This window comes from Corvus hawaiiensis, chromosome 6 (assembly GCF_020740725.1).
Source record: "Corvus hawaiiensis isolate bCorHaw1 chromosome 6, bCorHaw1.pri.cur, whole genome shotgun sequence".
NCBI classification, from domain to species: Eukaryota; Metazoa; Chordata; class Aves; order Passeriformes; family Corvidae; genus Corvus; species Corvus hawaiiensis.
Window position 1 is genome coordinate 5,303,991 of NC_063218.1, and position 23,171 is coordinate 5,327,161.

Sequence of the window (23,171 nt, forward strand, 5' to 3'; positions counted from 1 at the left end):
GGAGACAGAGTAACTCGTAAACAGTGTAAAATTAATGAAAGTATTTAGCATTTTGTGCACACAGTTTTCCATGCTTGCAATCCAAAGAAAACAGAAAGGGGGGTCCAAAAGGCCTTCAAGCAATTGCCAAATATGTTCTTGGAAAAATCAAGATAGGGCTATAGGAAGGAAAATTCAGCAAAGTGCAAACTGTGAGGGATTAGATTCACCCTTCCCAAGGATAGCCCTGGGGCACAGAAGGGTTTTGGAACAGGCCTTTGCAAATCCATGGCCCACGGGAACTCAAAGAAGCAGAGAAGAGACCTCAGGGGAGATCTGCTGGCTTGCAGCGGCCAAGGGTCCGGATCTGCCACCCCACATGTCACCCTTGGCACGCACAGCAGGGCACAGCCCATGCAGGGGGGGCAGAGATGTTGTGGATGTCACTGGTCTTACTGGAGGAACTCCAGCAGAGATTTTTCAAAGGAACAACAGAGAGGCAGCATTCTGCAAAAAGAGGTAGTAAATATCTGTGGTAAATATTTCTTCTTTGTTTAGACCTCTTTTCAAAACACATTTAGGGCTTAACAATAGGCTTCATATTTTTTCAGGATTCAAATACGTGTTTTTATCTACTCCACCCATTTAAGGGTTGCTGGAGTTTCTGCCGTGAGAAAGGACTCTATTTTGTGCAGATAAATAGCACAGCAGATTATATTTGGGGCAGACTGTATTAGAGCACTTAGGAATGAAGGCTCAGCAGCACAGTTTGACTTCTGGAAAACCACACTTAGGAAATAAATGTTATTCAGCAGAGCTGCACACCTCACAGCTTTTATAAACCAACAGCAAAGCACAACAAAGGTTTCTGTCAATACCTTCACCCCTCTGTCCTACAAACCTCTGTGTGCCATTCCCATCCTCCACTTGACCTACAATCTCCATGTAATCCTCCATAACATGACCTCCTGGTGGGTGTCCTCTGGTTTCCCAAGCCTTCTGCAGACCAGTTACCACCACAAGCTGGAGACTGAGTGTTCTCAAACCCGTTCACTTTTACAGCCTGGATGGTGGCAAATGTCCACCTTTGTCCTTGGGCACAGCTGCTCAGTCCTGCTGAGAGGCCGATTTTGTGCAGGAGGGCAGAGCACTGCAGCTCACAAGGCCAGGATGGCACCTCCACAGAGCATGGCACTGCCCAGGATGGTTGGAGAGATGGCTCATCCATAGTGAACTGCTGGTTACTGCCTGCTTTCAGCTGCTCACAGCACCTCTCTTAACACTTTCCCATTCTCTCTCTATCTGGAGATGCTGTTTGTCCCTCCATATCATCTGCAGCACTCGCATCCCCACTGTGGTGTTTGTTCTGCTCTCCCTGGGAATGCCCACCCCACACCACACTTGTTGCAGTGAACCATGACCAATCCCAGGGTCAGACAAATCAAGTAGACCAAAAGGTCCATAGGTTTGCTGCTTCCACAGCCCAACAGCCTTGAGCATTCAAAAGGCTGTGAAAAACGTATAAATCCGTGCCTTACCATTGACCGCAACCCTCCCCCTGCCTTATTTCTCATATTAGGTTGTCTTTCCAGAGAGTTCTATGTATTTTGGTTGTTAATTGGCCCTTGTTACTCCTCCCTGCCTACCCCTTCTCCCATTTGCTGTAATTCCTTCTCCCCACTTCGGTTACACCCCCTGGCTGATGTTCATTTGGTTACTGTGTGTTTTCCCCACCCATATTGTGGGGGTACAAGACCCCCTGCAAGCCACGTGGCTTTGGCTTTCTCTGTGCATTTTTGTCTCCAATAAACCCTTCCCCCCCCCACAAAGAAGTCCCTCCGGTTTTTTCTACCTCTTTCTCACACCTTTGCCATCAGTGGGCGAGGCGAACCCGACCCGAAGCTTCGCCTGCTCTCCTGTGCCACCATTCGGCTCCGTCTGCCCCTTCGGAGCAGGCAGAGATTGCCCGGGACAGTGGGCTAGCCAGCGTGGTACTGTGGCACACACTCTGTCCTCACACCACAGCATTCAACAGAGGGGATTTCTCCTGAGAAAGTCAAGGCCTGAGGAAGGCAAAGTGAGTACCACTTTTAGGTCCAGCATTCCTTCAATGCCAGCAGCTGCCGACTGAAATAGATGATAGTGCTGCTTTTCTCCTTTCCTGCCTTGCTCAAGAGTTGTAACAACCCCAGAGTGAGCAGAACAGCAGGAGAAGTGCACATTGCTCATGGAAATTAAGCCAGAAAATAGACAAGCCAGCCCACAGCAGGAGAAATGTGGCCAGACACTCTTGCTGTCATCCCTTTGCCTTGGTCCAAACCAGCTGGTGTCAGCTGGGTCCCACCACTGTGCAACTGGGAGCAGTAGATTCATGGCCAAACACTTTTTCCCCTGGAGAAATCAAGACTTCACGTGTTAATCAGGTTTTCCACCCATGAACTGATAGCACAGCACATGAGCAAACATCAGCACTTTTGTCTCCACCTTGCCCTTATTCTGTTATCACCACCTCTCTGCACAAAATGCTGCCGGCAAAGAGTGCCAGCTCCAAGAGGAAACCATTCCTCATCTCTGAGGATGGGGAAAAGAGGGACAAAGACAGGAAAAGAGATGTGCACAGAAGAGATGGCTGTCCCCATTCCAGTTGCCCAGTCAAATCACCTCAGAGAAAATTCATCCCTGCACCTTCACCTTTCTCCTTAGCTTCAGCCCAGTTTTTCACTCCTATAAAACAAGAAAAAGCCCACTCCATTGCCAGATTATTCCTCCTTGAAACCAGCAGAAGCTTCACCAGAGCAAATGTCTTGCTTTATAATGTTAAAAAATTGCATTTGTAGCACAAATAAGGGATACAGGAATTCCCTGCTGCACTGCCAGAATTGAAGGTGGGTGAGACTTGGGGTCTTGATAGGTCATTGGGTGAACAGCTCACACTTGATCGACCCCAACATTAGGAAGCTTCTGCCAAATTCAGGCAATAATTTTAGCTAAGAAGAAAGATTTTGTTGCACAGTGGTTGTGGCAGACTGTACTGCAATTTATGTGCCGCGTCTTTTCCCAAGCTGACTTTTCATAAAAGTAATAAGTAGTTTCCAAAGTGAAGTGAAAGGGAATAGCAGGGAGAAAATTGAACACCTGGGATTTAATAAAAACAACTTTTTATTTGGTTTGTTTGTTTGTTTTCCTGAGGAAAGTGAAAATTCCTAGTCTCAGGCAGAAATACATATATTTTAATTTCATTAATTCAGTCTGTGAACCAGAAAGAGTGAAGAGACACAGCAGAGCAACAAGACACGCAGCAGGGTTTGAGAAGCAACCCAAGCCCTTTGTTGGTGCAGAAGAGCCTCAAGGGCCAACAGCCAACTTTCACAATAGCCCTAATTACCTTTATATTTATAATGGGGAAACAGGTGGAAGTGGTCAGGAATAGGAGACAGAAGAACAGCAGAGAAAAATGTGATATAACAGCGTCTTAAAAGTCAGAATCACAGGAAAAATATGGCTGGATGAGACCTCTGGAAGGCTCCAGCCCAACCCCTGCTCAAAGCAGAGGCATTTCAAAGCTTGTTCAGGTAGCTCAATTTCCCTTCTATCCACCCTTGCCTGAACAGAGGGAATAACCTCTTCTTTTGATTCCCTGTTTGAGCCCACGCTGCTCATTCCAGCTCATCTTACTTACCACCAGAACCTCTGCACATCATTCAGACAAAACAATTGCACCATGTGTTTGCAACATACCCAAGTATGTTTGAGTGAATAAATGCATTATTCAGATTATGCTACCAAAGTTCTAACAGATTTAAAATTACTGAAATCCAATTAAAGCCTAAGAAAGACCCTGGAAAATTCTAGTGCTATTCACTGCCTGAGCAAGAAGTGATTTGCTTTCAGTGCCCCATAATGCAAAGTTTTGACTTTCTCTCAGTGATCCACATGGCACCAGGGATACAGAGCAGGACCAGCTAGGTGGCAGGAGGGTGACTCAGGGCTGGAACAGGACAGCAGAGTCTGGAGCCCTCCCAGGTGTGTTCACAACACCCACAACTGTGCCATGTCCTGTCCTCAGATCCCTGAAATACGAGGCTCTCAGCAGATGGTGTTGCACCTGGGGGACCCTAAAATGTGGGAGCATCTTGTATTGCAAAGGTGATGTCCATCTGGATGGGAGCATCACACGGTGATGCTCAATTGGACCATCCTCAGGATATCCTCAAGAAATCCTCAGGTGGAAAATGGCAAAAGAACTTCTCTAAATTCCTCAGAAATCATGTTTTTGCCCCACCCAAATCCCAGCATTTGAATGTCAGGCTGGATGGAAATTTGTCTCAGCATTGCACACAATGAAATTTAAAAATGCCCAGAGTTCAACACCACTTTAACATCATGTTTTATAAGTTTAAGACCACTGACTTGTGAAAGAAAACACAAACACTTTGTAGAAAACATAGTAATTTGCTATCAGAGCTCCTCAAGGTTACATAAAATGCATATGTTCCCTTCTAACTGGGGAAAGCAATGTTACCTCAAAGCCATATAACAAAAGTCTAGGGATCTATTTTAAAAATTGATTTTGTCCTTGGCTTGTCATGGTGGTTGATGGGGGAAAGTGTATGCTTGCAGTTGAAAATATCTTTGAGGCTACCAAATCTCTCAAGCAAGAACTGCACCACCAGCCGCAAGCAGAAATTAAGAAAGTTATTCTAGTCAATGACACCCTGCTACCAGCTCAACAAGATTTTGCCATGGTGGGAACATAAGCTGAAATCTTCTAATCATGTAGTGGCCAGAGTTTGCCTTTCTAAATAAAATCCTTTCTGAAATAGGGGTGTAGCATTCCCAGACCAGCAACTGGTAAAAGATTTAGGTATTCCCAGCACTTCAAAATCTCAGGCCACTTAGGCTGAGTCAGCAAAGCAGAGAATATCAGGATTATTTTAAGCATGCACAGAGATCTGTTTGAGACCTTATTTTCCTTCTTGCACACAGACTGAGATTTGTAAATATTGAAAAACATGAAAATTGGATCTTCATATGAGAAAAATACTGGTCCGATCGAAAAGGAAACAACCATCTGGCACCACTCCTTCCAGATGTTTTCACAACCATTCTCCATTTTTTTTTCCCATACTCAAAGAACTGCCATGATCCCCTCTTGTTTATCCATGCCCAGCTTCAGATTTCCAAGGCTGTTCTTTCTTTCCTTTTTTCTTACTTCATCTGTCATTCCTTTGGTCAGTGAATCTATTCAACAAACAGCATTGTTTTGGAAAGAATTTGCTTTTGATTATGTTTGTGGTTCCAGGGGTTGTGGCTGGCTTGGCAGCGTGTTTGAAAGGACAGTTTGTTCATAATTTAAACCAACACATAGACCAAGGAATTTTGGAAATAGCCATGCCACCACAATGAATTTACAACATTTACTTGAAGTGGGGAATAATTGTCAATGTTTGGAATGGTGGAATCATTGCTAGAATAGAAAATGACTGCATTGTACCTGTAGAGTCACTTTCCAAACAGATAATCTCATTTTTGTACTATATAAAAAAATCTGTAACTTCAGCAATCAAGTAGATCAGGTATCCTGGACTAGTGCAGCTGTACTGACCTTTACAGTGCAAAAATGATTATTTTTCAATCCAGGCAGGTCATTGACTCTGTCTTACATCAGCATCAGCCTCTGCTGCTAGGCAGAGAGAAGATCACATAGGTCATGTTTCATATTCATGAAACAGAGCTTTAAATCCAGTGAAAAGGTACTTCAGAGAAGGCTCTTCTGAAATCTGTAGCTGTGTGCTTTAAAAGAGTCTTCAGGAAACAGAAAGGGCTTTTTCCCAAAACTTAATAAACAAACTTTCATGAGAAAATTGTTGCACAAGCAGTGTAACACAAATGGTAAAAACCACCCATCTCCTCTAGCTGGAACTAGATGGCCATTGAAGTCCCTTCCAATCCAAGCCTTTCTATGATTCTATGGAGATCTTTTGAGGACCTTGTGATTCCCCACTAATGCTGGATGCAGGATGAGGCCCAGAGATCGGCAGGAGATGTGGCACTGGAGCAGCTATATTGGAGCTGCAACACCCACTCTTGTTCTGAGGTGAGAATTACAGCCACCCTCATGCCCAGGAGAAACCTAAACATACCAGAAACGCAAACAACCCCAAGATCCCAACTTAGAGCAGAGCTAAGAAAGCAAATGGGTCAGCCTTTCCTGAAGAGAATTCTGACTTCACCTAATAAAATTCCCACAGCTGGACACATTGCCACCACCCAAGTATATCTTACAAGTGAATCTTACTGTTATTTTCTTCATTTTGTTACAGGGGAGATGATACAGAAGTGATGAAGGGAGGGATTTAAAAGAAATGTGGATGTGGCACCTGGGGACACGGGTTAATTGTGGCCTTGGCAGTGCTGGGGGAACAGTTGGACTCAATGATCTTAAAGGTCTTTTTCAACCTAAATGATTCTGTGACTCTGTTGTTCTATTACACATTTTATATTAGCTAAATCCATGTATCATTTTTTGTTGTTGATACTTGAGAAATGATTTTTTTCTGGCAAAGAAATGCTTGCCGAGGCCAATGACAAAGGTGTTATGTATCAGCATCAAGAGAAAATGAGCCCTGAAATTGGCACAATCAAGTGTGTATAAGAGATGTGTTTGCTCATGCCTCCAATCAACGATCCTCATTAAATAATCATGTGACTCATACAAGAAGCTACAATTAAGCAGCACAGCTCACACTTCTAATATTCATGAGGAGTCCATAGAGGCCAAGTATAAAAGGAATCATTTCCAAATCTGCCTCACAAATTGGTCTGAGGAAATGCTGTTTTGTCACCAATACTAGCACAGTTGGGAAGAGGTGCTACATTTCCCCAAACAATGCTCATTGATTATTTCCTCGCCCTATGAGAAGCATGGAAAACTCTACTTTAAAGAATTGCCTGGAAAAATTAATTCTATAAAACTGGAATTTTTTTTTTTTTTTGCTCTTTTTTGAATTAAGACTGTTTCAAAGCAAATCAAAAACATTGAAAAGAAGTGTCAGGTATTTAACATTTCACCTCTTTTTCTCTGATGTCACTCTTATTGCTTTCACTGTTTCATCACAGAGAAAGTGACTTTGTACATACAGGACACCTTTCACTAGACCAGGTTGCTCCAAGCCCCAACCATCCTGTCCTTGGACACTTCCAGGGATGGGGCAGCCACAGCTTCTCTGGACAACCTGTGCCAGGGCCTCAGCACTTTAACAGTGACGAATTTCTTCTTAGTATCTAGTCTGACTCTCCTCTGTTTTAGTTTAAACCCATTCCCCCTTATCCTATCACTATCTGCCCATGTAAAAAGTCACTGACCCTCTTTCATATAAGCTCCCATTAAGCACTAGAAGGTCACAATGAAGTAGCCCTGGAGTCTTCTCCAGACTGAACAACCCCAAATCTCTCAGCCTGTCTCCCCAGCAGAGGTGCTCCAAGTAATACTGAGGTTTACACTTCACTGAAACTCAGTCAGAAAACAATGAATGTCTTACTGGAGTAAACTATCAAGTTTGTCTTCACACTCCACATTTATAAATCAATGATGCACTTGGCCCATTTTCCCTTTATGTTTGCAACAATACTAATTAAATCAGTTTGATGAGACTGTAGTTGCTGTATCTTTTTCCATTTCCTCCTTCATTGGATGCAGGCACTATTCTGTTAATATCTAACTATCACTGCACATTTTATCTTCTATAATTTCTCTCTGCCAAGCCTGCATTTATTAAAAATCCTTGTTATCATTTTATGCTGAAGTTTGCTGTTTGTCCAACTTAAGCCATTGAATGCTATCTTGAGGTTTGTCTACTGGAGTTATTCACCCACTCCCCCTAAAGAAAGCAGGGCTTTCCCTGAAAAACACACATAAAGGTATTTTTCTTTAAAATTGCCATTAAAAGACACTGAAACACAACAATATCAGCCATTCCTACTTTTCTGTGACTTGTGGTCAATGCAGATTTTCAAAGAGTAACAGAAGCTGCTGGTTTGTACGGGGCAGGAACCAAACTAAGATGGGAAAAGAATAAATTAGTGTATTTCCTGTTGCCATCCCTCACCACAGCTTATACATTCACCAAAAACAGGTCCAGAAAGACCTGAGAGACCTGGTTCTATCGCTGGCCCCAGGCAGCAGCATCACTTCCTTTGCCATCTGGGTGATGTTGTCCCTCTGCACTGCCCACTCCAGCACCTGAGCTGCAGCCACCACCCACCCAGAAACGTGTGTTTCTCTGTCCCACAGGCCCACATTCTCCAAAAGTCTTTTCCAAATATTTAATCTCAGTGTTGCAGATGAAGACACACCCATTCCTGGAGATCAGGTTGACTCAGGCTCTTTGCTTGGGCTTTCTGAACTCAATGCACTTAGAGACTGCTCTTGTTCTGCACCCCAGTGATTATCTCTTTTAGCTTAAACAAGCCTGGTTCTTTCAATTTTCCCTTCTAGGTCATATTTCCCTGACATCTGATCACTCTGGCCCCTCTACTCTGGGTTTTCTGCATTTCTCCTGAGGTGTTATGCTCCAGACTGGACACCACGCTTGTCCCCAGGCCACCTATTGCATCATGCCCTCAAAACACACATCACCACATCTCAGCCTGGCATCTGCTGTTCAGCAACAGCAAAACAGCACAAGATTTTCACCCTGGGGTGGCTTGGGTTTGGCTTGTGACCCTCAGCAACCCCGTTCTTCTCTGATGGATTCATCTGGGGTTTCCCATCCTGTGTTTAGGAAGCTGGCCCTTCATGCTGAGGTGCCCTGTTCCTGCATAACCTCCTCCTGTTTATTCAGAATGTTTATACAGGTGGCCAAGATCATTCTGCTTTTTATGGTATTCCTTGTAGTTTCCCAGTGCTAGATGTAGGAGCTGGGAGAGCTCAGCCAGCCTCTAAGGGTCTGGAGACTGAAGCCAGCACACTGGGTCCTGCTGTGGCACAGCACTCCTCCAGGTACTACTCACATGGTGAAAGGCTCAACAGATCTGTCTCTGCCTTGAAGAATGGGGATTTCATGCCCTTTCAATTGACTAAAAGAAATAATTGAGAAGCAAAAATGCATTCAAAAGCTTTTTTTAAAAGCAATTATGTTGATTGCTCCAACTGAACAATGTGTGGAGGGAAATGGTTTTGCAGGCAAAGTTTGCCTCCAGATCTCAAGAGCAGAGGAGATGTGGACCAAAAGGCACCTGCTGAGTTTATACACTTAACCCCCTACCACTACAAGCATCAAATTACCTAATTCCCTTCATAAACTGATGAGAAATCCACCACTTGGGAAATCCAAATTCTTGAGAGTAGTTGGATTTCTTTTTCTTGCTATTCATTTTCCCCTCCATGCTGACTTCCTCTCCTCCCTGGACTGACACTCCTGTGTAATTTATACAATTTCACCTTTCTACCTACACTGATTTTTAGTGTAGCTCATTTCTCCTGGCAGTTTCACCAAATACCAGGAACAAACACCCCTTTACCTCTCAGCTTTACGTGGGACTAGCTTAGAAACCAGCTTCTCTAATTCATCTTCTCAGAAACTGGCTTGTGCCTGGCACAGCAGAGCAACTGTAACCAGAAATATGAGTGAGCAACTCTGCAGATTATTTCCTCAACATGTTTTTTTGCTCACATCTAGCTTTCAATTTCTAAAAGTTACAAAAGCCTGGGACACCTGGTGCAGGGAGCAGGCAGGAGCAGAAGACTCCGGGTAAGATTTAGATCTTACCTGCTGTCCTGGGTTGCAGTGTATTCTATCACCATCCTCATGAGCTGTTGAAATCAGGTGGGGCAGTGTTTCCTTGCCTCCTCCCCCCAGACTATCTTTCTGTTCATGGCCCATCATTGTCCTGCCCCATGACTCAGAGATAACTCCCTCCGGACTATCTTCTGTTAATGAGCCTAATTAACACTTGGCCTCATGACTCATTACCCCATTGTGAGATGCTCCACCCAGAGGGAGGAACCAAGCATCCCATCGTGGATATAATCTGGGACTCTGAACACCAGAGACAACCCTTCCACTGGATTTCCAGAGGACAGGAGCTACACAGCCACCACTGGACTTTCTGAGGAAGAGCAGACCCCTTTACTACAGGATCACTGCTTCAGAGGACTGCAGCCACCATTCTACCAGACTGCTACCACCACCCTGCCTAACAGGGCCTCAGGTTGTATCTTGAATCTGTCAGTTTGAACCAGTGTTTTCTTTTACTTTTTTTTTTTCCTTTTCTTTATTTTCCATTAAATTATTATTCTGACTTGGTGCCTCCCACTGGTTTGTTTTCAAACTAGTACACCTGCTCTGGCAGTTGCTGCCATGCAGATGAATGGGTCTGAAATTGGTTGAAAACTTCTAGAACAGACCATTTTTTTTCCTGAAAAGCTGACTAAAACAAGCAGCCCAGCAAATCTGAGGGTGTAGTTGTCATTGCATCTCCAAGTTCAGGGTTGGGAAAGGGAACCCAATGTCTCCTAAAGGCTTCACTTCGCCCTCACGGGGAGCTGCATTGCTTTCCTGCTCATACAACATGAGAAGGGGAGGGCTTTTCAAAAAGAAAAGTCTTGTATAGAGACTAAGAAGAAAGAGTCTGATTTGCTGTCTTCCCTCACTTTCCTTGCCTTGCTTGGCATCAATAGGCAAGTCACATTTTTAAGTGAGTAAAGAAGGAGCACTATATAATGATGTTGACCTGTTGGAATAAGTCCAGCAGAGAGCTACCACAGGTCTGGAATATGTCTATAAAGACAAGGCTGAGAGAGCTGGGGCTGCTCAGACTGGAGAAAAGAAGGCTCCAGGGAGATCTTAGAGCCCCTTCCTGTTCCTAAGGGGGCTCCAAGAGAGCTGGAGAGGCACTTTGGACAAGGGTATGCAGTGATAGGACAAGGGGGAGGATGGCCTTCAGCTGAAAGAGGGTAGGTTTAGGTTAAATATTACGAAGAAAATCTTGTTTGTGAGGGTGGTGAGGCCCTGGCACAGGTTGCCTAGAGAAGCTGTGGCTGCACCTGGGTCCCTGGAAGTGTCCAAGACCAGGCTGGATGGGGCTTGGAGCAATCTGGGATAGTGGGAGGTGTCCCTGCCCATAGATGGGGATTGGAACTGGGTGATCTTTAAGAGCCATTCCAACACAAACCATTCTATGATTTATGATTCTATGGTAAATATTTAAATCCAAGGACTCTGGGCAGCTGCTGGCTTGTGGAACACTTCATGCCTTCTTCACCACAGTGCTGGCAAAGTCATCTGCCATAAAGAGAGAATAACCTGCTTGGTGTTACAGCTCAGAAGCAATTAGATGGGCTGGACCAGGAGGCAATTTCATTTCCAGTGACAGAGAACCAAGGTCACAACCCTGTCAACTGCATTAAATAGGTGCTCACAAACCCTAATTGCTGGTGCAGTAGCTCTCAGTTTTAATGGGTATTTTCAAGCTGAGAGTAAAGTGTGTTTATGTCATTATTCTTCAGACAGAAATGTCAAGGAATAAGTCATAAATACAGAGTTGAAATTAAGCTCACTGATTGCAGTGGTTTGTGTTATTCCTGACATAACCTGGAAGCCTAGCTATTGCAAAAGAAATTCTGTCCTGTGGGAACATTTTGTATTATTTTCAATTTTCTTTTCATCTCAAATCAAGGGGAAACAGAAAACCATTCTATGGAAGAGAAAGCTCCACAGGAAAAATGTCTGGAAATGTTGAAACACGTTGCTTCAGCAAATCTACCAGTGTCAGTAGAGCTGGAAAATAACACATAGTATTCCCCCTATTTTGTTGAGCTGGAAGGGTGAATGCCTTTGTAAAACCTAACTAAGGATCCTTAATATTAATTTAAAAGTAATAGCATTCAGGAAAAAAAAATTACTGTCTTCAGGAACCTAAGTAAAAATAACTGCCCTACATTTTTTCAGGGGAGCGGAATGACTTTTCGGAGCCTCAGCCTGAGAGGCCCTGTAAACTGAGTCACTGATGATGAAGCCAAAACCTCTTTGGAGAAGCCTGGCACTTCCTGGGCCTCATCAGACCCAGATCTAATTCAAATGCAACTCATGGGGGCTGTTTGTAAGACCCTTCGCTGCTCTGTGGATTATATGTCCCATCAGGAAAATAGCAATAAAGATATCTTACACCTCCCCAAAAGGCAACCTGAGGAACAACAGCTTTGTCGTGCTTTTCACCATCTCTTGGAAAGCAAAGGAAGATGTTGGCAGAGAGCTGGCCAAGGGAAGGCAAATAGAAACACACAGACTTTATACAGCAAGACTCCACGTACAAGTCATGCCAAACTCCTAGTTCCAGTAAATGCCAAAGACCCGAGTGGATTATGGGCAGGGGAGGGGAAAACTGACTACTCAGAAAGTGCTGGAAGATGTGGCATTTCCAAGATGTTGCTGATATGCTGAAAACTCCCCTTTCTGCTCATTTAGCACAGCTGGAACACTGCAAAAACCAAACCCTCCCTGTGAATTTTTTTTTTTTTTTAAATTTTTTTTTTTTTTTTTGCAAATCAGCACATTCTGCAGCACAGTTTTCTTCCCTTGGCGGGGAGGGAGGTGTCAGGAGTTACCATCCGGCTGTGATGACACCTTGTAGGAATAGTCAGAAGAAATTCCTGAAACCTTTGTTGCTGAAGCTCAGGCTTTGGCCAGTGTCTCAGAGGGACTGGGTCCACTCTCGAACAGCTGCAGGCAGTTGTCTGTAGGCTGAGGTGGGAAAACATGCACCAGATTTTGTGCAGATGTCAGACAAAGGGAACAAGCAGTCGAAAAGGGAGCGTCTGGAGCTGCATTTCTGGGATCAATTCACAGAACCGTGTAGAAACTGTTCACCCAGTGCAGATGACATCAGAAATTATCTTGATGACAAAGAATGAAAAAAAAAGAAGCTACTCTGTTCATCTTCCTACTCTTTAGGGTGCAATCAGGGCACATCTTCAGCATTGCTGTTAGCATTCCTCCACCAAAGAAATCCCAGCAAAGCACCGAGCTCTCATTTTCAAAGATGATGCTGGAAAGCTTCCCAGATTATATATTTTCCTCTTTAATTTATACCTCTGAGGATAATGCTAATCAAGGATGCAGCAAAAGTAGTGAGACATCCTCGGACCCAGGCTGATTTATTAACAGTGGTTGTATTATTCTCACTTGGAGAACGATGCTAGTATCCCAAGCTTCCATAAAAAAAAAGATCCTGCTTGCTGGTAGGTTATCAAATACAAGCTGACAATGTACTTGCACAGCAGATACGCATAAGTGCATTGCACAGTATGATTCATCTGCAAAACATCCAGCATGCTAGAAGCTCAATTTAAAGTAGGTTAGAAGAACGATTCATTAAAAAGCAACAGCAGAGAGAGGGGGGAAAAAAAGAAGCCCAAACTCTAAAATCTCCTCCTGGGAATGGTACATTTACTTCTCAGTCTTTGTTTGGCCCCTTTTCCTCACTTGTGAATAGAGTTTGGATGGCACGGGGAGGGACAAGCATATAAAAATACATGTAGCTAGACAAATATTACAAATGCCATCTTCAAGGCCTGGCAGATCTACCAAATATTCCAGGGATTATACATGGTCTGCTTAGCACGTTCAAAGTGGAAGGAGATTGCATATATTTCACACAGCATTAATCCCCAGGCCTGTCTCCTCAGCTCCGACCTGAACTTCTACTACACAGCACTGAATTATAAAGGCTAATGTCAAAAGCACTTTAAAGAAAAAAAGAATTCCCAAAATGGCAACTGCCTTTTACTATGATAACTGCTCAGATAATCCTCCATAATCTCCAGTGGTATTTTTTAGGGTAGGGGAAAAAAAAACCAACAAAAAAACCCCCACAACAGAAAAAATGTACATGTCATGGCAATTCTAAAATAGAATTAAGAACTTTGCAGGCTGGAATTACTGCTTTTAAAATGGATTTTATGTATATTTGTAATAAACGTCCTACTCTAAAAGCAAAGGTACTTTTCTGAACACTGCTGCCAGCCAAATAAGGTGAAACATGAACTGACTTGAGAATAATTTGAAAATATAGACACTTATTTCTAAAATTTCACTATTTTTATTAATACTATTTTAATCCATGTATCTCTTCGGGTGAGATATTTTTGTCTGATGACAAATTACTAAAAAAAATTGAATTTAAGGAAATTCAGTCCATTGTCCTGGCAGCAGAGGAAGGTATGCATTTTCATAGGCAGAGTTCCTATTTCATCCATGTAAAAGTAATCCAGGTTTTAATTAATGACTCCAAATCTGTCCATGCAATCAATTAATTGCTTGTTTGCCTTTTCAGTCCTGTATGCAATGTACCCTCATTAAACAATCATTAAACTTTTTACTTAAAAAATAGATACCGCCTAAAACATCGAGGATCTACAAAAATCCTCTCCTGCCAGCAACAAAGATGCCACTTACCAGCCAATTTGCTGTAAGAATTTCTTAGTTAAAGTGATAAATGGAGCTACTGCCCAGAGGTTCCAAACCACTTTTGTTTTATTTTATTTTTTCCTGTAAATAATGTGTTCAGAGGAGGTGACTCCTCTGGGATTTTAACTCTCACACATCATCTTGGAGTGTCACCTTTGGGCCCAACACCTGTCCTACAAACTAATTGCGCTCTGAGAATCACCGGTTATAAACAGAGACTTTCAGGAAAACCAGGAAATTCTGAGGAATCAAGTCTACATTCCACTCCAGCGATAATTTGCTAGAGCAGTAGAGAAATCAGCAACTACATAAATGCTGCATTATGTCTTTTTTTAAAGAACTGCAAAAGCTGCAAAACAGAGGAATCAGCCTCAGCTTTAGGTTAGCCCTACATCAAAGGCAACCATCTCAATTAAAATTTAGTGCCCAGCAATATTGCAGTTTAGAGCATTTGCTCAGTGATGTTTACCAAAGCTATAAATCTTTGTAATAAAAGGGGAAAGATACCAAAAAAACCCAACCCAGCAAACTGACAAACATGCTACATCCTTAGATAGAGATGAGCACTGAACAGAAGATGAAAAAACTGCAATACACATTTTTGTAACTTTTATAAGGAGCAGAAGAAGACGCTTCCCATTTTACTAAAATCAGTCTGCAAATAACAAATGACTGCTGCTCGTATCACACAGCTACACCTGCACAGAGCAGCTCAGCTTCCAGTTCAGCTGAAGTGCACATTTCATTTCCAGCGTGTTGCATCGTGCTTCAGTGCTGAAATCAACAGGGAAGAAAATACCATGAAATGCAAAACATCTCCTGTGCACATGAGCAGCAAGTGCACCTCGTTTGCCTCTGCATTAAGGACATCAAGGGAAAGACCCAATTAAGACTGATTGGAATTCAGACCCCTCCGTGCTCCAGTAGCCAGCAGAGAGCTGGTAACTGTGAAACCTCATTCCCTCTCCCACAAAGCACATGCTGCTCCACAGATCAGAGCAGAGATAGGACACTGTTCCCCAGCTCTGCTGGCTGCAGGCTTTCACCTCCCACCCCGGCCGTGGCCTCAGTGCCTCACACAGGGAGAGGGATGCATCTGACCTGGATACGGTGAACACTTGAATGGTGGTGGCAGATTTAGAGCAACCTTTAGGCTGTGCTCAGGATCCAGCCCTTTGGCCTGCCCATGAGCTTGGCATTAAAACAATTTCCAAGCAGAGCTGCTCTGCTGGTTACATGTGCACCAAGACCTGTGTGGGGTGAGAGAGTCCCCACCTTCCTGACATGAAAAATTATGGTTGGGGGGGGGGTGGGTTCAGGCCCCTACTTAGGGGGTGAATTAGGCCTGTGAATGGCAGAACTCTCTTGCAGATCACAATCCTTAAATGCAGTCTGTCCCTCCAGCAGTTCTTTCACAGGTGCCCCTGAGTGTTTTTGGGAGCTGTGTGGAGGGGGCCCAGGCTCAGCAGGAGATTATCAGTACAAACTGATGGCTCAGACTGTCTGCAGCCCTTCTCTGCACAGCTGTGCTGCAGAGCCTGCCCAGGGTGAGGATTTTTGTTTGATCATGCAGCCAGTGACTAATGCAGTGCAGGGAAAGCTGGCGATGTCATTTGGATCTGTAACTTCTGCACTTGTGGCTTTGAAATGTCCATAGGTGGTCCGATGGGGTGAGGGATGGCACCCAGGGCTGTGTTTGGGATACAAAGCACTGGCCAGACTTGGTGTTTCCTCCTTCTCAGCCACAGGGCTCACCCAGGGGCACCCACATGTGCACCCAAGATATGGACTGATAATTTGGACAGAAAAAAACCCTCAGAGACAAGAGAAGCACGAGATCCCGAGGCACTGGGAGCAGGAAAGTTTCCAGTCTGACCAGGCTGCCCCATGCATTTGCTTTTTACTGGCCACAGTTACTAAGTCCCTTCGATGTCTTTAAAGCTACCAGCAATAAATCAGCTGCAGTTAATAAATTCAGCACTGCTGAAAAATAAGACATAACTTATGTCCTGAATGGCACAGACATAATTGTGCAGGTCTGCAGAGTCACCCCAGTGCAGAAAGCATCTCCCCTGCTCCATCATCTCCTGCACCCAAGCAAACACCCCACTGCAGCACTGCACCCAGGATGGCAGCCACTGCTGTGTGAAGGAGATGTTGGGAATGCTGCAGCTGTTAATGGCAATTGTGTTGAAATCATCTCTGAAGAACCAGCTACCTTTTCTCATACAAGATCTCATGATAGCAGGAGGCTGTATCAAGGGCAGGCAACGCATAACAGCAGTGAAAGAAATATGCAAATAACTCTTTTATTGGCTGCTATTTAAATAAAGAGGGGAAAGCCCGCTCTTTAGGAATATTAAAGTACAAAGCCAATGCTTATGAGGTAACACCTCAATATTTGAAAGAGACAGGCTTATGAAGGATGTAGTAATTTCTAGCAATTTTTATTCTCACCTAAATGCACACGTTAGATTAAAATAAACAACAGCAACTTTATTATGGTTTTCATTCTAAGTTTTTGATCTCTTTAAAGGTTAATTTTCACAGTGCTGTAATGAGATGGGGAAGTGCTGGTGCTTCCATTTTATATGCAAGTGTCCTGAAGCAGTGTGGTCTAATGGGTAATAAAGCCAATTTATCCATGATGTATCTTCTACTTCATTTATCCCTAAATTCAAGAAAACATGCTCACCTTTATGCATATGCTTAAGACCATCTTAATTTTAATAGCAGTTAAGAATGCACTTATGTTCCATAAAATTAGAATCTTAAATACTTCATTGAAACAAGGAGGACTGAAATAGGTGATTTTCACGTCTTGCCTTGCAGGTGAGTGCCAAGAATTTATTCTCGCTCTTGAAGGTACAAGGTTTCTTGGAGGAATAGACTGACCATAAATCAGAAGTGTCTTAACAAACAAGAACACTAAATGTGACATTTGCTCCTGAGTGCTGAATCATGCCAACTCTACAGCTTTTCCTAAATTAGAAAACTAATTACAAATAATGCTTCACTACTTGAAGCATGGTTTGCTATGTGGAGGCCAACTTCTCTTTTGAAAAGAACAAACAACAAACAACCTAAGAAAAACATGAACCCCCAGATATTTGGAGGCAGTCCTGATTTAGAAGTAAGAGAATAGAACACGAAGAACAGACATAAGGACATAAATGCTAGATGAAAAATGAAAAAGCTCAGTGCGTACTTGGCCCATTTTAGAGGTACCAACTGCTGAGGAGGGAGAGTGAAGGAAATTCCTAAGAAGTCACCATTTAAAAAGCTCCATTCCCTGCTGATGATGTGGACCTACAGCACAACTCCTTGGTTGCTTCGGGAACTTTAAGCTAAAACACTTGTGTACAAAATAATTCGGTCTTGGGGCCAAATCAGGTCTCAGGACTGAAAGCAGAGCCTAACTCTAGTCCTGAGCATCCTGGGCAAATCCAGGGCCACGCAGTTGGGCCAGGATCCCTTCATGGGACAGTCTGTGAGGACGTGATAAACCGACCTGTGGCATCTGCTCAAACATTTCTGGGAGGATTGAAACAGAGGCAACATGCAGGCATTTTCTGGGGTCACTGTCCCCAGACACAATGATACCTGCACAATACAGGGGGGTTTTTTGTAAAAATAAAGCATAAGACATGTCATCAAGTGGCATTTCCAGAGCTGAAGAAAAAAAGGAGGCAGATGTGCCTCCTGGGACCCTTGCACCAGTGAGAGATAAGGAACCACCCAGCCCAGGGGAGATTCACAGCCCAGAAAATACTGCAACTCACAAAACCCAGCACTTGCAGTAACTGGGACATCCAAAGCCTCTCCCCTCCTCGTCATTCTCCTCCTCCCCAAACTCTCCCTCTCGGTTCCTTGCCTATAAATAAAACATTTCATTACTGAGTGATGAAGATTAAAATAAGGCAGGTGAGTCACCCTCCCTGGTACTACTTTGCTCTTTCATCTGCCTCATCCTCTTCCTCAACTCAATTGCAGCCCTGAAGGCTGAAGAAAATTTATCAGTGTGGCAGTCAAAGTGGACAGAACTACCTGCATCCCTGTGAGGAACAGGGCAAAACCAGCTGCATTTTGATCTGCATGGAGTTGAGAACTACACTTCTGCTGCACAGAATTGCACAGATTTTAAACCAGGAGTTTTTATGCACCTCTAAGAGCACCCCAAATGCAGAGCATTGCTGGAGAAACCCAGCAGGAGCCATTGCTCCTACTTTACACAAATGAGAATGAAGGATGGTATTTCAACAGGATTTTTTTTTTTTTTTGATGGCTAACTGTGTACTTAGGCTACTTTGTCAAGCTTCATGAGGATTACAAGAACAGAAAGATCCAAGAAGAAATCCGCTTTGTTCTCTCTCTCTGCAAAATCTGCTTGCACTAACAAAACACCAGGGAATGGGGAGAACCTCCACCAAATGATCCCTGTCCCCTTCACTCACAGCAGTAGATCAGAAGTTTTGTTTTGAGTGGCTAATCCAGACAGCAGAGAAAAACTAAATTAAGTTCTCTAAATCAGAAAGGACTAAAATGTTGATAGTAGAATTGGCATGAATATATACTCTTCCAAAGTGAGACTAAATCTGGCCTCAGGTGGTTCAATCTGAGCAGGATTGCATGGCAGTTCAGGACACATTTCCAAACACCTGCTGAGGCTCCCATGTGTTGTGCTTAGGTCAGTGAATCCACCATATCACAATTTTCTACAGCAATTTGAAAAATCAGGGTTTGGATCTTGGTCTTTCCAGTGCAGTGGCTGTGAGCAGCGCATTGCCATGGATGCTTGGGGAGAGAGAGATCTTCCTAGAGCAAGACCTGGGAAGGGGGAGGAAGGCCACAAATAGCCAGTTGTTGTGGGGAACCTGGTGCATTTGTCCATGATCTGGCATCCCAAAAAGTGTCAGTGCCAAACCCAAGCAGCGCAGACATTCATGTTTATGCCTACTTCTCTCCACCCAGGTGAGCCACGGTGCTCTCAACCTGCCTGAAAACCATAAGAAATCTCTTTCAGGCTGAGGTGCAAAGCTGCCAGTAACTCACCCTCCCCAGTAACTGGACAGAAACCATAAACTGAGATTCACTGGTGCAGCTTTACCAATACCAATTCAGGCTTATGGCAGGAGCACCTCACTGCAGTCCCTTGCAGTGGGTTATCTCATGGGTTGGTGGGTTATCTCATGGTGAGAACACATGGGTGCACTGCACATATCTTCAAAGTCAACCTCTACAAGTCATGTGAATTAGAAAAGGTTTTAAAAAATGTCTTTACTTAAAGCACTGACATTAGAGACTGTCCTCATCATGAAGCAGTGGGAGCCAACACCCCTCACAGTCTTGCGTGTTATATCTATGACTATCAGAGCATGAAATACTCCTGGGATTTGGTCTCCCACTGCTCCTCAGCAGGCAGAGGCTGTTCCTCAACTCATCTGCCTCATCCGAGCAGCTTTGAGTCCCTCCTTCCCTCACTGGCACACACCAAATGGGTGCTGTTATTCATAAGCACAGGATTTCCACATCACCTGAGGCAACCCAGGGGATCCCAACCAACCCCTGGATGCTGTTCCAGAAGGGTTCCCATAGGCCATATCCACCCTCCCATTGTATCCCTGTAGATACATCCCAGTTATTGATGCCATCCCCTGTGGCACTGACCTCCTCTCCTCTGGGCAGCTGGACCCCACATGTCACCTGTCTTTGGAGGCAGCTGGAAACAGGCCAGGATTGCCAGGGATGCCCTGACTGCTGTGCCCTGTCTGAAGGCTTAGAGTGAGTACGAGCTGGCAGCTCTCTCAATCTCAGCTGCGTGGATGTGGGGGCATAACACCACTGCCTACACCACCCTACAGATCCTCCCATGCACCAGGCTGCATGAAATTTCCCTGATCCTCACACAGGAATCACCATTTGTGTGAGTTCCTGACCTTTTCCTGCTATTTTTCCCTGAAGAACACACCCAGCATGGAGGTACAGTCCGTTCTTACATTTTGCCATTTCTCTGGAGGAAACCATATGTATTTATCCTGGGGAATGCCTGGTAGCCTGTGTAATATTTTTGGAAATAATTCCTGTCAAGGGATTTTAATCACTGTTGATGCATAAAAATAAAATAACAGAATCTGTGACCAGATGGTGTGTTGGGTGACACAGGGCTCTCTTCACAAACATATAACTGCTCACCAGCCCTTCAGGACCTCTTTGCTCACCAGTCCTTGCAAGAGCTGCCTGCAAGGTCCTCTTACCCGAACCAAATTCATTTTTGGGAAGGAGGAAAACTCTGCATTTGAGAAAGAGAGACATTTTCAGCAAAATTCAGGGGCCAAGTATAAAAGCAAGAGAAACAGCTTTGTCCCTGCCCAGAAGCTACTGGAGTTTATCTTCATTGGAGCCCTGCAGGAGGAAAGGCTGATGGGGGATCTGCAGCTCCCTGTTGCCCTGACTGTGCTTGAGAAATCTCAGAGCTTTCCACTCCTCGTGGGAATTTTTTTCTGCAGTCTCAATCACTGCTGATTTTGGTTCATCCGAAGAATGGGGAGTGAAATCCATTGCTTTTCATCATTCAAAAACTACTCACCAGGTTTTGACACAAAGCCAGCTTGGCTCAAAGCCGGGCCCACGGCCAGCTCAAAAATATTCCTGAACCTTTCAACAATCCCTGGCTGGTTTTCAAACTTAAAACAAAAGCCAAGATGAGGGAAAGTTTGCAAATTTTTAGGTTGTATAAGAAAATATCTGCACAACCTGTGATAAATTCCCGCCATTTGTTTTCAGTTATTTTCATGCTGGGAGAATCTCCCAGACTCCAAACCCTGCTCTTGCCTTGGAGAGCATAACTATGGTTTTCACAAAAAAAGATGACTGGTCTGACAGGTGTGGAGGAAGATACAGGATGTGCTGGGAAGCTACCTGAAAATTATTCTGTCCAGTTCACTCTTGTTTGGATGGATTGCTCCTTGTCTAAAGTGTCCCCAGATGGCCCATTGTGTCAGGAGTGTTTGAGTTTACAGCAGACTATGGCAGTGTTGTAAAAAAGCTGGAGCAGGAGAAATAAAAGAGTTTTCAGAAAAACTTGACAGTTTCAGATATTCAACAATATGACAGTCTTCTTATTCAGAAACTTATGAATACTTAGTCACACAGAGATAACAAGGAAATTATTTACTTCCCCCGGTGAAGGGGGCGGGAGTCGTGGCTCTCTAGGTAGTGTGGAACAGAAATACAGCTGCTGCAGCCACAAACAGAGGGAGACTGCGTGCGCAGGGCTGCACTGCTTGGGATGCTGCTCTGTCTGCCATGGTCGGCCAGACACGCACACAGCCACACAACGGTTCTTTATTGAACAGGGAAAACAAAATGGGAAATGTCTAAAGCACATTACTACTCTTATGGTACTGCTGGTTTGACAGCCTGACAGTCCACAGCCAGCGAACACCAAAAAAAGGTCTGTATTACTCACTTTGCCTCCACCTTGTCACAGTTTGACACATGCAGACAAACACATCTAAAACTCCTTTGCAGACGATTCCAAAAGCTGAAAATTTTCTTTGCACCTCTTTTTCTTTCTTTCTTTCTTCTTCCCTTTTTTCCTTTTTCTTTTTCTTTTCTTTCTGTCTGTCTATATTCTGCATTCTCTAAGTGCAAATCTACAGATCATGTCAAGCCTGAAGAAGCCTTCATTAAATGTAAGCAGCTTCACAGTGATTCCATTTAATGGTGATTTACACCGTTTAAGAGACCACCCCTCTTTGTTCTGTATGCTAAGATTCAGCATGGCCATATTTTTATCCATCAATGAACAAAAAAAGCTCACAAGACTCTTTCCCCCCCTTCTTTGTGTCATTATATGGTTGAGGTAGCCCTACCTGGAGACCCCAGTCGTGCCCCTCTTTGCACAACTCAAGCAGCCTGACATTCCCAGCCATCTGCCTCTGCCTCCAGTAGAAAGTCAACGTTTCACAACCCAACACTCAGCTCAGCGAATGAGCAGCACATCAGCAGATTAGGTGCCTGCCCAGAGCTACAAAACAGCAAAACATTTCCCACATCAGCCGAGGGGCGTTAGATCCCATTTTACCCCTGAACTCGGTCACATCAAGCAGACAGACAGGCACCAGGCAAACATCCATGTTGGGAGCACACACAGGCACCGACGCACACTCAGACCCTGTGAAACCACACGTGTGCCTGTGAGCAGAACAGCACACATAACCACACAGACTGTGCTGTTCCTGGCCAGCTACTCTTTGTGCTGATTGACTGGAGGGGATTAGAAGGGACTCAGCCCAAAAACGCAGTTCTTAATGCTCCTGCAGCTATTGCATAACAGAGATCGGTTCCTGTCCCGAGCCCTGGCCCTCAACTTACTCAAGACAAGTTTAAGGCTTCAGGCTATGTAATGGAAATATCTACTTCCCGGTGAGATGGGATGCATCAGCTTCCCCAGGGCTGGGGTTTCTGGCTGTCTAGGTTCTCTGACAGGCAGCAGTGGGAAAGAAAGTAGGGATGGGTCACCAAGAAGGAAAGAGAGTAATTTTTCCCCAAACATTTCTACCAGGAGCTATGGGAAGCTGAAGCCTTCTGGGGTTCATTAACAGATATACACCTGCTACTAATGCACCTACTAAAGAAAGCAGCCCTAAACCAAGGGAAATTGAACACATCCCAAAAAGAAACTGAAAATCAATGAACCTACATACCCTAAACTAAATGCAC

General features: G+C 44.1%; 1 protein-coding gene across 1 annotated transcript in view; it reads right to left on the reverse strand.

The window, feature by feature from the left end:
• RTN1 (reticulon 1) overlaps window positions 1-23,171 on the reverse strand; it is a 117,956-nt gene that overhangs the window by 93,710 nt on the left and 1,075 nt on the right. The gene's annotated exons all lie outside the window — the stretch shown is intronic.